The sequence below is a fragment of the Mustelus asterias genome, chromosome 19 (genome assembly GCF_964213995.1).
Source record: "Mustelus asterias chromosome 19, sMusAst1.hap1.1, whole genome shotgun sequence".
Classification (NCBI taxonomy): Eukaryota; Metazoa; Chordata; class Chondrichthyes; order Carcharhiniformes; family Triakidae; genus Mustelus; species Mustelus asterias.
Window position 1 is genome coordinate 31308228 of NC_135819.1, and position 17081 is coordinate 31325308.

General features: G+C 55.2%; 1 protein-coding gene across 4 annotated transcripts in view; it reads right to left on the reverse strand.

Moving 5' to 3' along the window:
* rassf8b (Ras association domain family member 8b) overlaps window positions 1–17081 on the reverse strand; it is a 142930-nt gene that overhangs the window by 113944 nt on the left and 11905 nt on the right. For 3 of the 4 annotated variants that reach the window (XM_078235287.1, XM_078235289.1, XM_078235288.1), the window contains exon 2: window positions 2262–2359. The gene's annotated coding sequence lies outside the window, so the exon portion shown is untranslated. Of the gene's footprint in view, window positions 1–2261; window positions 2360–15887; window positions 16037–17081 lie in introns of those variants that run through there. The other variant, XM_078235290.1, reaches the window with a different exon arrangement.

Here is a 17081-nt window from a genome sequence, read left to right on the forward strand (position 1 = left end):
TTACCATCGCATTGCGCCCGTTTTTGGGTGCGACACGGTGGTAAAGTCGGGCGTAAAGCGCTTAGCGTGACAGACGCCGGTTTTCACGACCAGCGCCACCTTACGAGCGCTGGATTTCCGGCACAGTCAGCCTCTCGCCTGAAATGGGCGGGAGGCAGGTTAATGTATTTAAATTTATTTAAATGCTGTTTAACATCTGCTTCGCCATCCCGGCGCTCAATCGCCAGACCTGCCCCCGCTTTTATGACCCGCTGGGAAAGGTTCTCACTGGTGAGGAATCGACATCCTTCCCATGAACGGGGAGCAGTCAACTTGGACTCGCCGGTGGAACTGGAGGCCATTGAGGCCGCCCCCCCCCCCCCCCCCCCCCAGGAGGCCGAGGGCAAGGGGGAGTGCCCCTTGGGCAGTGCCAGACTGGCAGGACTAATGAAGGAAGGGGGTCTGCTGCCACTTTGTGGCAATCAGTAGGGGGAGGGCGGCAGGTCCGCAATCGCAGGGGGTGGGGGCAAGGGGTCGATATCTTGGGCCACGGGCCCCCGAGATTGCAGGGAGGCAAGCTACGTCAGACTGCCTGCACCAGCAGGGGCCTGACAGCTCTCTGTTTTCTGTCAGACCCTTGCTAATGCGCATGTGCAGCATCAGAGGCCTGCTCATGCGCACTACCTCCCTCTGCAGGCTTTCGGGTAGGTTAAGCCCTTCTGAAGCGAGTAACTTGCTCGCTCAGAATTTTGCAGGAAGAGTGCGTATGGGGGGGGGGGGGGGGGGGGGGGGGGGGGGGCCTGAAAACGCGCCAAAAAGACGGATCTGAAACTCTCCCAGTTTCAAGTCTGCCCAGCAGTTTTTAAAAAAATGGTAAAATCGCCTCCTGTGAGTGAGTGAGTGTGTGTGTGTGAGAGTTAGACAGTCTGTGTGAATGAGTGAGTGAGCGTGTGTCTGAGAGTGAATGTGTGTCTGTGCGAGAAAGTGAGTGAGTGAATGACTGAACCCAGAGGCTGGGACACACACACTCTCTGCCTTCCCCTCTCCCCAAAAGCCTATGCACAAAGCAGGCCAGGAGAGGAGGGAAACCCAGGCTGGAGGATGACCCACATCCGACCCCTGCTTTCCTACAATTGTGTCGAGGCCAGTTTGGAGTTTGCACCAGAGGTAAATGCAAGGTCAGTGTTAGTTAAACCCAACTGCTTAGTTCGGTCGCAGGGCCCTCCCCGTCCCTGGTGACCGGGATGTGGGATCAGTCTGTCTCTCTAGCTATGCTTCTTAAGCAAAAAGACAAAGAAAATTTGATTATTTAGTTCTGCTGCTTAGCACCTATTAATCATCATTTTTATTCATTCTCTTTTTTATACATGATCAATTTATTGCTTTGACAGCGATTTCCTTTTTGAAATTCATGTTTACTGTTGTGCCAAATCTTAGCTTTCCAAAAACATTCACTGGCCCCTTGAGTGAGAAAAACATTTAAATGTGGCCTCTCAGGCGAAAGGGTTCGAAAGTCCCTGCTATACAAGAATTCCATTGGCCTGAGGGGGCCTTAAACCACGGCTCCATCTGTCGCCTCTGGTGACGTAAAAAAAAATCTGATGGTACAACTGGAGAGAAAGGCGCAGTTCTCCCTGAAGTCCAGTCAACATGAGGTTGTAAAAGGTGCTACGTAAATCATAGAATCCTACAGTGCAGAAGGAGGCCATTCAGCCCATCGAGTCTGCACCGACCACAATCCCACCCAAGCCCTATCCCCATTACCACATCCATTTACCCCAGCTAGTCCCCTTGACACTAAGGGGGCAATTTATCATGGCCAATCCACCTAACCCGCACATCTTTGGACTGCGGGAGAAAACCGGAGCACCCGGAGGAAACCCACACAGACACGGGGAGAACGTGCAGACTCCACACAGACAGTGACCCAAAGCTGGGAATCAAGCCCGGGTCCCTGGCGCTGTGAGGCAGCAGTGCTAACCACTGTGCCACCCCAAATGCAAGTCTGTCTTTGTTTTCCACAAAGCGATGGGCTCACAAGCTGTGTATTCAACTCTGGATTCCAGGGTCTGGACCTCACTTGGGTTTCGTGAGAAGAAAGTTCTATCTGATGAAACACACATGTTGGTCTCAGCTCAGTCACTGCTGGGACGGGCTTCTCACTGTACCAATGGTTTAGTACCAAATCAGCACTCTCTTGAAACCACAATGAATTGTTTTCTATTTGTAGCATGTTCTTTGCTGTAGCATAAAACCCTGAATATGAAAGAGACCTTACTTACATAACGCCGTTCTGATGTCTGGCTGCAAAGCAATAGCGACCTCTCTTCAAAGCATATTATTCACTGGAACAGAACTTGAAACGGAGTTTCAATATATCCTAGAAGCAAAGAAGACACTGTATGAATACAAAATGTTCCTCACCAAAAGAGGTTACACATTTTTTACTAAATATAGTTTTTTCCTCCATTTACAGGATGTGGGTATCGCTGGCTAGTCCAGCATTTATTGCCCATCCCTATTTGCCCCTTGAGAAGGTGGTGGTGATCTGCCTTCTTGAACCGCTGCAGTCCCTGTGGTGTAGGTGCACCGTAGAGCAGATGTTCACTCCATCTGAGGAAGGAGCAGCGCTCCGAAAGCTAATGGCTTTTGCTACCAAATAAACCTGTTGGACTTTAACCTGGTGTTGTCAAAACTCTTACTGTGTAGGTACACCCAGAGTGCTGTTAGGGAGGGAGTTCCAATGATGGTGAAGGCATGGCGATATATTTCCAAGTCAGGATGGTGAGTGGCTTGGAGGGGAACCTCCAGGTAGTGGCGTTCCCAGGTATCTGCTACCCCTGTTCTTCTCAATGGTGGTGGTCGTGGGTTTGGAAGGTGCTGCCTAAGGAGCCTTGGTGAGTTCCTGCAGCGCATCTTGTAGATGGTACACACGGCTGCCATTCTTCGACCGAGGCGGAGGGATTGGATGTTTGTGGATAAGGTGCAAATCAAATGGACTGCTTTGTCCTGGATGGTGTTGATCTTCTCCAGTGTTGTTGGAGCTGGATTCATCCAGACAAGTGGAGAGTATTCCATCACACTCCTGACTTGTGCCTTGTAGACGAGTGGAGAGACTTTGGGGAGTCAGGAGGCGAGTTACCACAGGATTCCTCACCTCTGACCTGCTCTTGTAGGCACAGTATTTATATGGCTAGTCCAGTTCAGTTTCTGGTCAGTGGTAACCCCCAGGATGTTGATGGTGGGGGATTCTAATGGTATGGCAATAGGGGATGGTAATGCCATTGAATCTTATGGGGTGACGTTAATTACCTGGCACTTGTGTGGTGTGAATGTTACTTGCCATTCATCAGCCCAAGTGTGGATATTGTCCAGATCTTGTTGCATTTGAAGATGGACTGTTTCAGTATCTGAGTCGTGAATAGTGCTGAACATTGTGCAATCATCAGCGAACATCCCGACTTCTGACCTTATGACGGCGGGAAGGTCATTGATGAAGCAGCTGAAGATGGTTGGGCCTAGGACACTACCCTGAGGGACTCTTGCAGAGATGTCCTGGAGCTGAGATGACTGACCCTCCACAACCACAATCATCTTCCTGTGTGTCAGGTATGACTCCAACCAGCGGAGAGTTTGCCCCCTGATTCCCACTGGCTCCAGTTGTGCTCGAGCTCCTTGATGCCACACTCGGTCGAATGTGGCCTTGATGTCAAGGGGCTGTCACTCTCACCTCACCTGTGACCATGAAGAAGAATGGTTGTTTTTGGGGGGGGGGGGGGTCTTTAAAATGCAGCACATAAAACTCCATTATTAATCTCACTATTCATTTTACTCTAAAGCTGATTGATAAAGTGACTCACTGATTGTTTAAATGCTTCAACTTCTGTGAAATTCTTACATTGCAGAAGAAATTGTCAAAAAAGTGTTCTCTGAACTACTGTCAAATACCACCAGAGAGTGGGGCTTCGGAATGGAGGAGGGAGCAGACTGTTCATTCAAACTAACCACGGAATTGGGGTGATTGTCATTGGTGTTGTAGTTATCGGGGAGCTGGTGGTGTAGTGCTAATGCCACTAGACTAGTGATCCAGAGGCCCAGGCTAATGCTCCGGGGGACTTAGGTTCAAACCCCACCACCAGTGAAATTTATGTTCAATTTTTAAAATCTGGAATATAAAGCTAGTCCCCGTAATGGTGACCATGAAACTAGCATTGATTGTCAAAAACCCATCTGGTTCATTAATGTCCCTTTAGGGAAGGAAATCTGCCAATCTTACCCTACATGTGACTCGAGAGCCACAGCAATGCAGTCGACTCTCAACTGCCCTCTGATCTGGCCGAGCGAGACACTCAGTTCAAGGGGCAATTAGGGAAGGGCAAAAGATTCTGGCCCACATCCTGAGAAAAGTTTTTTTAGAAAAAGTTACAAAGCTGAACACAGCCGGAGTCTGGAGTCCTGACATAAGCAGACACCAACATGAAAGGAGGCGGCACGGTGGCACAGTGGTTAGCACTGCTGCCTCACAGCGCCAGGGACCCGAGTTCAATTCCCGGCTTGGGAGTTTGCACCTTCTCCCCCTGCGCCAGATTGCATGGGTTTCCTCCGGGTGCGCCGGTTACCTCCCACAGTCCAAAGATGTGCGGGTTAGGTGCATTGGCCATGCTAAATTGCCCCTTAGTGTCCAGGGATGTGTAGGTTAGAGGGATTAGCGGGGTAACGATGTGGAGTTACGGGGATAGGGCCTGGGTGGGATTGTTGTCGTTGCAGACTCGCTGGGCCGAATAGTCTCTTCCTGCGCTGTAGGGATTCAATGATTCGACCTTAGCTCCTTTGTAGGAGGGAGTCTCACTCCATTTTGCTCCAGAATTAGATCAGGCTAAGGCACTCAACCTGCATTCCACTGGTTCAGTAAAGAGTACTGCACTGGGAAGTACTCTGTGATGTCGCGAGGGTGTAAGAGGGTGAGAGAAATGCAGGTCCTCATCAGTTGAAAGCCACATCAGCTTCACAGCGTCACTAAACTTTGCCTGAAGAATACAATTCCACCTCACGGTCGCCCTTCTCCCAGTTTCACATCCAAAGCGACATTTGTGACTGGCTTTCTCACAATAGTTGGGAGAACTCTTCAAGTTACTGTTACAACAAAGGGAATTTTCAAAAATGTATTTAATCCCTTTCATTCGGATTGTGCCACATGAACCATTACAAACTGTTCAAAGTCAAGCGGCCAATACAGAACATGTCAACTGTCAAATCTAACAATGTATTAACGTCAGCCCCTCGCCAATCCGACATCCTGAGGTAAACTCGATCAGCATTCCCATCTTCCAAAAACTCCACACCACCAGGCTGATGAAAACAAAGGGGCGGCACGGTAGCACAGTGGTTAGCACTGCTGCTTCACAGCTCCAGGGACCTGGGTTCGATTCCTGGCTTGGGTGACTGTCTGTGTGGAGTTTGCACATTCTCCCCGTGTCTGCGTGGGTTTCCTCCGGGTGCTCCGGTTTCCTCCCACAGTCCAAAGATGTGCGGGTTAGGTTGATTGGCCATGCTAAAATTGCCCCTTAGTGTCCTGGGATGCGTGGATTAGCGGGTGGGATATGGGGGTAGGGCCTGGGTGGGATTGTGGTCGGTGCAGACTCGATGGGCCGAATGGCCGTTTCTGTACTGTAGGGTTTCTATGATTTCTATGAAGTCAAGATTAACTAAATTAAAATATCCCCTTTTCACTCTTCTCAGCTGGATTCAAACTCAGGTTGTGTCAGGAGAGAGTAATGTTTTTTATCCAGAGTCTCTTTGTATTTGTTTCCTGGCCCAGAAACTGGCGATCACTCAACTTCTAGAAACACATCGCTCTGAGCTTATCCAGGCTGGATTGGCTCTTTCTAGGACAGAAGATTGCCAAGAACACTCAAGCATGTAGCTTTATGGCAGACTAGAGTCAAGGCAGCTATGGAGACAGCTCACAGCTGGGCCAAGCATCCTCCGACATCACACTCAACACACAAGGCCAAGATTTCCAGCCTTCCCTTCCCGTTTCTTCAAAAAGCCTAATTTCTCCGGTCCTCAGTCCAAACTTATTCAGCATTTCACAACCTCCCACACTTGTTTGTGTTTCAGTGTCAGTCTTGACGAAAGAGTGAGGGAGGGGGGAGCGAGAGGGGAGGGAGGGGGGAGCGAGAGGGGAGGGAGGGAGGGAGGGGGGAGCGAGAGGGGAGGGAGGGAGGGAGGGGGGAGGGAGGGAGGGAGGGGGGAGCGAGAGGGGAGGGAGGGAGAGGGGAGCGAGAGGGGAGGGAGGGAGGGAGGGGGGAGCGAGAGGGGAGGGAGGGAGGGAGGGGGGAGCGAGAGGGGAGGGAGGGAGGGAGGGAGGGAGGGGGGAGCGAGAGGGGAGGGAGGGAGGGGGGGAGGGAGCGAGAGGGAGGGAGGGAGGGAGGGGGGAGCGAGAGGGGAGGGAGGGAGGGAGTGGGGAGCGAGAGGGGAGGGAGGGAGGGAGGGGGGAGCGAGAGGGGAGGGAGGGAGGGAGGGGGGAGCGAGAGGGGAGGGAGGGAGGGAGGGGGGAGCGAGAGGGGAGGGAGGGAGGGGGGAGCAAGAGGGGAGGGAGGGGGGGGAGCGAGAGGGCAGGGAGGGAGGGAGGGGGGAGCGAGAGGGCAGGGAGGGAGAGAGGGGGGAGCGAGAGGGGAGGGAGGGAGGGGGGAAGGAGGGGGAGGGAGGGAGGGGGAGGGAGGGGGAGGGGAGGGAGGGGGGAGCGAGGGGGAGGGGAGGGAGGGGGGAGCGAGGGGGAGGGGAGGGAGGGGGGAGCGAGGGGGAGGGGAGGGAGTGGGGAGCGAGGGGGAGGGGAGGGAGGGGGGAGCGAGGGGGAGGGGAGGGAGGGGGGAGCGAGGGGGAGGGGAGGGCGAGGGGGAGGGGAGCGAGGGGGGAGCGAGAGGGAGGGGAGCGAGGGGGGAGCGAGAGGGAGGGGAGCGAGGGGGGAGCGAGAGGGGAGGGGAGCGAGGGGGGAGCGAGAGGGAGGGGAGCGAGGGGGGAGCGAGAGGGAGGGGAGCGAGGGGGGAGCGAGAGGGAGGGGAGCGAGGGGGGAGCGAGAGGGAGGGGAGCGAGGGGGGAGCGAGAGGGAGGGGAGCGAGGGGGAGCGAGAGGGAGGGGAGCGAGGGGGAGCGAGAGGGAGGGGAGCGAGGGGGGAGCGAGAGGGAGGGGAGCGAGGGGGGAGCGAGAGGGAGGGGAGCGAGGGGGAGCGAGAGGGAGGGGAGCGAGGGGGAGCGAGAGGGAGGGGAGCGAGGGGGGAGCGAGAGGGAGGGGAGCGAGGGGGGAGCGAGAGGGAGGGGAGCGAGGGGGGAGCGAGAGGGAGGGGAGCGAGGGGGAGCGAGAGGGAGGGGAGCGAGGGGGAGCGAGAGGGAGGGAGCGAGGGGGAGCGAGAGGGAGGGGAGCGAGGGGGGAGCGAGAGGGAGGGGAGCGAGGGGGGAGCGAGAGGGAGGGGAGCGAGGGGGAGCGAGAGGGAGGGGAGCGAGGGGGGAGCGAGAGGGAGGGGAGCGAGGGGGGAGCGAGAGGGAGGGGAGGGGAGCGAGGGGGGAGCGAGAGGGAGGGGAGCGAGGGGGGAGCGAGAGGGAGGGGAGCGAGGGGGGAGCGAGAGGGAGGGGAGCGAGGGGGAGCGAGAGGGAGGGGAGCGAGGGGGGAGCGAGAGGGAGCGAGGGGGGAGCGAGAGGGAGGGAGCGAGGGGGGAGCGAGAGGGAGGGAGCGAGGGGGGAGCGAGAGGGAGGGGAGCGAGGGGGGAGCGAGAGGGAGGGGAGCGAGGGGGGAGCGAGAGGGAGGGGAGCGAGGGGGGAGCGAGAGGGAGGGGAGCGAGGGGGGAGCGAGAGGGAGGGAGCGAGGGGGGAGCGAGAGGGAGGGGAGCGAGGGGGGAGCGAGAGGGAGGGGAGCGAGGGGGGGAGCGAGAGGGAGGGGAGCGAGGGGGGAGCGAGAGGGAGGGGAGCGAGGGGGGAGCGAGAGGGAGGGGAGCGAGGGGGAGCGAGAGGGAGGGGAGCGAGGGGGGAGCGAGAGGGAGGGGAGCGAGGGGGGAGCGAGAGGGAGGGGAGCGAGGGGGGAGCGAGAGGGAGGGGAGCGAGGGGGGAGCGAGAGGGAGGGGAGCGAGGGGGGAGCGAGAGGGAGGGGAGCGAGGGGGGAGCGAGAGGGAGGGGAGCGAGGGGGGAGCGAGAGGGAGGGGAGCGAGGGGGGAGCGAGAGGGAGGGGAGCGAGGGGGGAGCGAGAGGGAGGGGAGCGAGGGGGGAGCGAGAGGGAGGGGAGCGAGGGGAGCGAGAGGGAGGGGAGCGAGGGGGGAGCGAGAGGGAGGGGAGCGAGGGGGGAGCGAGAGGGAGGGAGCGAGGGGGGAGCGAGAGGGAGGGGAGCGAGGGGGGAGCGAGAGGGAGGGGAGCGAGGGGGAGCGAGAGGGAGGGGAGCGAGGGGGGAGCGAGAGGGAGGGGAGCGAGGGGGAGCGAGAGGGAGGGGAGCGAGGGGGGAGCGAGAGGGAGGGGGAGCGAGGGGGGAGCGAGAGGGAGGGGAGCGAGGGGGGAGCGAGAGGGAGGGGAGCGAGGGGGGAGCGAGAGGGAGGGAGCGAGGGGGGAGCGAGAGGGAGGGGAGCGAGGGGGGAGCGAGAGGGAGGGGAGCGAGGGGGGAGCGAGAGGGAGGGGAGCGAGGGGGGAGCGAGAGGGAGGGGAGCGGGGGGAGCGAGAGGGAGGGGAGGGGAGCGAGGGGGAGCGAGAGGGAGGGGAGCGAGGGGGAGCGAGAGGGGAGGGGAGCGAGGGGGGAGCGAGAGGGAGGGGAGCGAGGGGGGAGCGAGAGGGAGGGGAGCGAGGGGGGAGCGAGAGGGAGGGGAGCGAGGGGGAGCGAGAGGGAGGGGAGCGAGGGGGGAGCGAGAGGGAGGGAGCGAGGGGGGAGCGAGAGGGAGGGGAGCGAGGGGGAGCGAGAGGGAGGGGAGCGAGGGGGGAGCGAGAGGGAGGGGAGCGAGGGGGAGCGAGAGGGAGGGGAGCGAGGGGGGAGCGAGAGGGAGGGGAGCGAGGGGGGAGCGAGAGGGAGGGGAGCGAGGGGGGAGCGAGAGGGAGGGGAGCGAGGGGGGAGCGAGAGGGAGGGGAGCGAGGGGGAGCGAGAGGGAGGGGAGCGAGGGGGGAGCGAGAGGGAGGGAGCGAGGGGGGAGCGAGAGGGAGGGGAGCGAGGGGCGAGAGAGGGGAGCGAGGGGGAGCGAGAGGGAGGGGAGCGAGGGGGGAGCGAGAGGGAGGGGAGCGAGGGGGGAGCGAGAGGGAGGGGAGCGAGGGGGGAGCGAGAGGGAGGGGAGCGAGGGGGGAGCGAGAGGGAGGGGAGCGAGGGGGGAGCGAGAGGGAGGGGAGCGAGGGGGGAGCGAGAGGGAGGGGAGCGAGGGGGGAGCGAGAGGGAGGGGAGCGAGGGGGGAGCGAGAGGGAGGGGAGCGAGGGGGGAGCGAGAGGGAGGGGAGCGAGGGGGGAGCGAGAGGGGAGGGGAGCGAGGGGGGAGCGAGAGGGAGGGGAGCGAGGGGGGAGCGAGAGGGAGGGGAGCGAGGGGGGAGCGAGAGGGAGGGGAGCGAGGGGGGAGCGAGAGGGAGGGGAGCGAGGGGGGAGCGAGAGGGAGGGGAGCGAGGGGGGAGCGAGAGGGAGGGGAGCGAGGGGGGAGCGAGAGGGAGGGGAGCGAGGGGGGAGCGAGAGGGAGGGAGAGCGAGGGGGGAGCGAGAGGGAGGGGAGCGAGGGGGAGCGAGAGGGAGGGGAGCGAGGGGGGAGCGAGAGGGAGGGGAGCGAGGGGGGAGCGAGAGGGAGGGGAGCGAGGGGGGAGCGAGAGGGAGGGGAGCGAGGGGGGAGCGAGAGGGAGGGAGAGAGGGGGGAGCGAGAGGGAGGGGAGCGAGGGGAGCGAGGAGAGGGGAGCGAGAGGGAGGGGAGCGAGGGGGAGCGAGAGGGAGGGGAGCGAGGGGGGAGCGAGAGGGAGGGGAGCAAGAGGGGAGCGAGAGGGAGGGGAGCAAGGGGGAGCGAGAGTGAGGGGAGTGAGGGGGGAGTGAGAGGGAGGGGAGTGAGGGGGAGAGGGGAGCAGAGAGGGGGGGAGAAGTGGGGGGAGCGACGGGGCAGAGGGAAGCGGGTAGAAGGGGAGGGCGAGAGACTGGGAGAAGAGGCGGGGGGGGCTGGTTGAGGGGGGAGGAGGTATGGGGTGTGTCCAATGATTCAATGTCCCATCTGAGGCACAGCACCTCCGATAGTCAAACACTCCTTTCGCACTGCATCGCAGTAGCAACCGAGATTGGTCTGCTCATTTCTCTGGAGTGGGATTTGAATCCACAATCTTCTGACTCTGAGGCACGAGAGCCACCCACTGAGCTACAGCAAGATCTCACCGGGCCTTTCCCATGTTGCAAAGATGAACATTCATAGATCTACAAATCATCACAGTGAGGACAGGAGGCCATTCAGCCCACTCTGTCTGTGCTTACCTAAATCCTTGGCCCTTTGCCCTTTGCCCTAGCCTTCCATTACAAGATATTTCAATAGCTTGCCACAAAAGGGGGTTCAACACTGCTGAAACCGGTGCACAAGTCCAGCATAGCTGTGAGCTGAAGCGACAGGCACCAACTGCACTGAAGCAGCATCATTTCAATACTGCCTCTGTGAAAGAACTACCCACTTCGCCTCATTCACTACCCCATGCTTTCCCCATTGGTCCTAAAAATTTCTTTTGGTTTATCCAATTTTGAAAGTTGCTATTTGAGTCCGCCTTTTAAAGCAATGCTTCCCCATCACGAGAACTTCTGTGTAAAGAAATTCTCATCCCCATTTACCATAGAGTCCCTAAAGTGCAGAAGGAGGTCATTCAGCCCATTGAGTCTGCACCCACTCTCCAAATGGACATCTTACCCAGGCCCCCCCAACCCCACTGCCCTATTCCCGTAACTCCGTGCATTCACCAAGGCTAATCTACCTAAACTACACATCTTTGGACACTAAGGAGCAATTTAGCATGGCCAATCCCCCTAACCTGCACAACTTTGGACAGTGGAAGGAAACAGGGACACCCGGAGGAAACCCACCCAGTCACGGGGAGAACGTGTAGACTCCGCACAGACAGTGACCCAAGGCTGGAATTGAACCCCAGTTCCTGGCGCTGTGAGGCAAAATTTAGTTCATTATGCTAAATCTATGCCCTCAGCTTCTGACCTTTGGTCTCAGTGATCACCTGGCTTCCAAAGGAACTCCCTTGTCCACTTACCAAGGAAACCTCTGTTAATACGGCTGTTCAAATGTTAACAGAGCTCCTTGCAGTCCAAATTTATTAAAACATTCCCGACAACAAGATAATGCTGTGATGGTTTGCAATGGTAGCAGGAAGTGTCTCATGCTGGGTGGACCAGTCAGTGAGCATTGCCACAGAGATAAGTGCCCACACGGGGCTGACAGAAGCACCAATGACTCTCACTTTCCTTTATACCCACCCTCGCCAGAGCATTCCCTTGGCTGAGGAGTGGGTTTTATAGCACTCGTCACTGCATTTACTCACTCTGCTCAGTGGGTCAGGAGTTAAAATTATTCTTAGGCAATACTTCAGCAAGTCTTGGAAACTATTTTGAAATGATCTGAAGGACAAAGTTTATTCTCCCCACATTTTTTAACACGTGTCTGTCTGCGAGTGGGTTCAGCATGTCCTGTCCTGACACCATCTATCATACACCAGACTGGCATGGCATTGGCTCAGATGCCTGCTTTGCTGCTTTGTAAACGGGTGTCACATTTCAGCAACGTCCTCCCTGAAGTTTGGTTCGGAACACAAGCGTACTAAATGCAGCAATAAAATCCCCAGTCCCTTCACTCACTAATGGTCTTATATTACAATCCATTAATGCAGCCAGGGGAGCGGGGGAGCTGTGGATTTCCACCTAGAAGAGAGAGAGAGAAAGCCCAGACTCTGCGAACCGACAGGAACAACGGCAAAGTCACTGACCACTGCAATCAGTAAGGCCTTTTGGAATGAAAGTCTGAATTAACAGAATCCCTACAGTCCAGGAGGAGGCCATTCAGCCCATTGGGTCTGCACTGACTGGGGGAGGACAGTACGGGACGGGATGGGGGGGGGGGGGCGAAACACAATTTGAATACAACTTTTGCACCCAATCACCTCTGGACTTTGAGACTCACTTTTGTTCATCATTCCATACAAAGAGGACTCAATTGTCTGAAAACATTCTCAGTTAATAATCGTACTACACAGGCAATCAGTACCAGGGATACCGATTGTCCCAAGGGCTCATTTTCAGAGTGACAATTGTTCAGTTTGAAGGATATATTTGGGCTTCCCTCATCGTAAAACAAGTTACCATACATGACTAGTCCATGAAGATGAGACTGGCATGAGGATAAATGAGGGTTACGGAAATAGGGGCAGCACGGATCAGCCCAACAAAGAGTTTTAATTTTTTTTTCAAAATGCAAAGTTGACGGCAGGTTTTCCCAAGAATCTCTTAAACGTAATCGAATCGGATTTCAATTCTGGGCTGCAGCACCCTCAGAGGGATGGTCTGTGCAGTCAGAAAAGTTAAAGTCAGATATAGCTGACAGCAGGGCGGCACAGTGGTTAGCACTGCTGCCTCACAGCGCCAGGGACACGGGTTCAATTCCGGCCTCGGGTGACTGTCTGTGTGGAGTTTGCACGTTCTCCCCATGTCTGTGTGGGTTTCCTCCGGGTGTTCTGGTTTCCTCCCACAGTCCAAAGATGTGCTGGTTAGATGGATTGGCCATGCTCCATTACCCCTTAGTTTTAGGGAGATTAGCAGGGTAAATGGATGGGGTTATGGGGATAGGCTTGGGTGAGATTGTGATCAGTGAAGAATCGATGGGCTGAATGGTGTCTTTCTGCACGGTAGGGATTCTATGATTCTCTGATTCTAGAACACTAATGAAATTACTGTGAAAATCCCCTAATTGCCACACTCCGGCACCTGTTTGGGTATATTTAGGGAGAATTTAGCCTGGTCAATGCACCTAACCAGCACATCTTTTGGACTGTGGGAGGAAACCAGAGCACCTGGAGGAAACCCACGCAGACATGGGGAGAACGTGCAAACTCCACACAGACAGTGACCCAAGCCGGGAATCGAACCGGGGTCCCTGGTGCTGTGAAGCAGCAGTGCTAACCCTGTGCCACCGTGTCCCCTCAAGCAATCCTCTGAAACAGCAGAACCATTGCAAAGTACTACCGTCACTCAGTCAGCTAGGTCCATTCTCCAAGAGAACAGGATCAAGCCGCTGTTTAATTAACTATCCCCCCTGTAGTTCACATGAAGGGAAACAGCAGCAAGCAGAAACGTTGCCCAAGCAACCACACACCCAACAACGGGAGAGCTAATCAAAGTCACCACTCTCTGTTTCTGCCCTGCTATCAAATGTCAACCATTGACACTTAATCCCATTTCCCAAACTAGTCCCAAACATTTGTTTATTTATTAGTGTCACAAGTAGACTTACATTGGCACATTGGTTAGCACTGCTGCCTCACAGCGCCAGGGACCCACGTTCAATTCCAGCCTCAGGTCACTGTCTGTGCGGAGTTTGCACTTTCTCCCCGTGTCTGCGTGGGTTTCCTCCGGGTGCTCCAGTTTCCTCCCAGAGATGTGCGGGTTAGGTAGATTGGCCATGCTAAATTGCCCCTTAGTGTCAGGGGGACTAGCTAGGGTAAATGCATGGGGTTATGGAGATAGGGCCTGGGTGGGATTGTGATCGGTGCAGGCTCGATGGGCCGAATGGCCTCCTTTTGCACTGTCGGATTCTATGACTCTAGAACACCGGAATGAAGTTACGGAATGAAAATCCCCTCGTCGCCACACATCTGTTCAGGTACACTGAGGGAGAACTTAGCACGGCCAATACACCTAACCAGCATGTCTTTGGACTGTGTGAGGAAACCCACGCAGACACGGGGAGAATGTGCAAACTCCACACAGACAGTGACCCGAGCTAGGAAGTGGCAGTGCCAATTATTGTGCCACCGTGCTGCTCGTCACTCAATCACTGGCCTGATCCAACATCATAATGTGCTCCTGAAAGGTTTCTGACTGTCAGTCAAGTTGATTAAAGCAAAGTCGGTTGAACATAAATGTGATTCTGAACACAAAGTAGCATCAGGGAGACCCGGAACAATGTCAGATCGAGGGGACACCTCAGGCATGCTGACAGCTAAACATTTTACACACACTGCACCCATTCCTTCAACATCTTCAACCATCACTAAATGTTGCAAGGTCTGTTCAATAATGCACCTCGTTTTCAGAGGACAGGAGTAATTCTAAGTGACACGCACAGCTGCCATGAAATGGCATTATTTTTAGACACTCTGTCTTCTGCAAGCTCTCTGCAGGACATGCTCACAACTGTTATGTTTATACAGCATGTTTCATCTAACATGGCATCTGCATGATGCTGTGAGGAAGCAGGGTGGGTGATTGTCTGTGCGGAGTCTGCACATTCTCCCCGTGTCTGCGTGGCTTTCCTCCAGATGCTCCAGTTTCCTCCCACACTCCAAAGCTGTGGGGGTTAGGTTGATTGGACATGCTAAATTATCCCTTAGTGTAAGGGGGACTTGCAGGGTGAATATATGGGCTTATGGAGATAGGCCCTAGGTGGATTGTCAGTGCAGATTCAATGGGCCAAATGGCCTCTTTCTGCACTATAGGGATTCTATTCTGAGATTCTATGCACACCAAAATTACTTGAAGCTAAATCGCAGGGTACGCAAGATACACAAAAGCCTAGTGAAAAGCCTTTATGTCATAATGAAAAGGGGAGATAAATTATGCTTCAGCTGTACAGAGCGTTGGTCAGGCTCCATCTGGAGTACTGTGCTGAGCTTTGAGCGCCACTCTCCCAGGTAAGATAGGCAAGCCTCGGTGCAAGTCCAGAACATGGGTGTCCGTTCAATCTGGGCAAGCAGCTGGGGAGCATGACAGACATGATGTGGAGATGCCGGCGTTAGACTGGGGTAAACGCAGTAAGAAGTCTCACAACACCAGGTTAAAGTCCAACAGGTTTATTTGGTAGAAAAACCGCACCGACCCCCTCAGAAGACAAACAGGGGACACGGCGGACAGAGTACCCTTCGTCATCCAGTACTTCCCCGGAGCGGAGAAGCTACGACATCTTCTCCGGAGCCTTCATCATGTCATCGCTGATGACGAACATCTCGCCAAGGCCATCCCCACACCCCCACTTCTTGCCTTCAAACAACCGCACAACCTCAAACAGACCATTGTCCACAGCAAACTACCCAGCCTTCAGGAGAACATTGACCACGACACCACACAACCCTGCCACAGCAACCTTTGCAAGATGTGCCAGATCATCGACACGGATGCCATCATCTCACGTGAGAACACCATCCACCAGGTACACGATACATACTCTTGCAACTCAGCCAACGTTGTCTACCCGATACGCTGCAGGAAAGGATGTCCCGAGGCATGGTACACTGCGGAGACTTTGTCACAAGATTTGTCACAAAGTTCTGAAAAATGTGTACTAAATTATTTAGGGCCTGCATAATTACTTCATAGAATCCCTACAGTGCAGAAGGAGACCATTTGGCCCATCGAGCCCACACCAGCAACAATCCCACTCAGGCCCTATTCCCGTAACCCCACATATTTACCCTGTTAACCCCCCAACACTGAGGGGCAATTTAGCCAATCCACCTAACCCGCACATCTTTGGACTATGGGAGGAAACCCACACAGACGCAGGGAGAATGTGCCAACTCCACACAGTCACCCAAGGCCGGAATTGAATCCCGGTCCCTGGTGCCGTGAGGCAGCAGTGCTAACCACTGTGCCACCATGCCGCCCTCATCTGATAATCCTGCCACTTGAGGTTCTGGAGTGCCAACACAAATCAGCTTTGGGACACACCTACCCCTTAACACTTGTCCCTTCTCAGGGAAAGGGTCTAGCCTCCTCACTGTGGGGTATCCCAACTCCGGGCAGTTTCAACGCTTCTCCAGTCACAAGCCAAGGTCATTGTCTCAGTCTTCCGACAATCTTCAGATACTTCAGCCCTCGAGGCTTAACCCCAGAGCAGAAAGAGAGAACAAGTCATGCTGTACCTTACAGTAAGGAGCAGGAACTTATTTAGTCACTAACTGAACAATATGTGGACACCAAAGCAGCAGCACTGACTGCAGCTTTCAACGTTAAGTGTTTGCCAACTCTTAAAGTCTGCAGAAATCAGCAATGCAGCATCGCTCGGCTGTGACCACGTGAAGTGCCTCAATATCATTTGACAAGCGGCACTCCATCTGTTTGTGGCAGCAGTGAGTGCTCCACACAAAATATTTATTCAAAATAAGATTAGTAATCAGGAGGAACCATGACCCGAGACAGAACATAACAACTGACTAAATGGACTGCCAAAATTGCTGGTAGAACTGGATCTGTGTGGTAAAGACATATTTAAATACACATATGTATGCAAATAGACCACACTTCTTCAACAGAAAGAGGTTTCATTCAAATATCATATCAATACTGAGGACTATTTATTGATAAGGCTTACATTCGATAAAATTGGTCAAAGAATAATATTGGTTTCAGTAAATATGGTTGTAAATGTACCCGAGTTGATTATAAGCACATTATTTTTTTACTATCCATGAAGACAAAGCATTCTATTTTAAATAGAATTCACACATCTTTGAAGATAGCAGGTTAAATTGAGGGAGTTGGTCAAAAAAATGGATTGAATCATAGAATCCCTGCAGTGCAAAAAGAGACCTTAGGCCCATCGAGCCTTAAAGTTTAAAAAGTTTATTTATTTATTAGTCACAAGTAGGCTTACATTAACACTGCAATGAAGTTACTGTGAAACTCCCCACACTCCAGCTCCTGTTCAGATATACTGATGGAGAATTTAGCATGGTCAATGCACCCTAACCAGCATGCCTTTGGACTGTGGGAGGAAACTGGAGCACCCGGAAGAAACTCACACAGACACAGGGGCAGTGTGCAGACTCCGCACAGACAGTGACCCAAGCCGGGAATCGAACCCGGATCCCTGGAACTGTGAAACAGCAGTGTTAGAGCCTGCACCTACAACAATTCCACCCAGGCC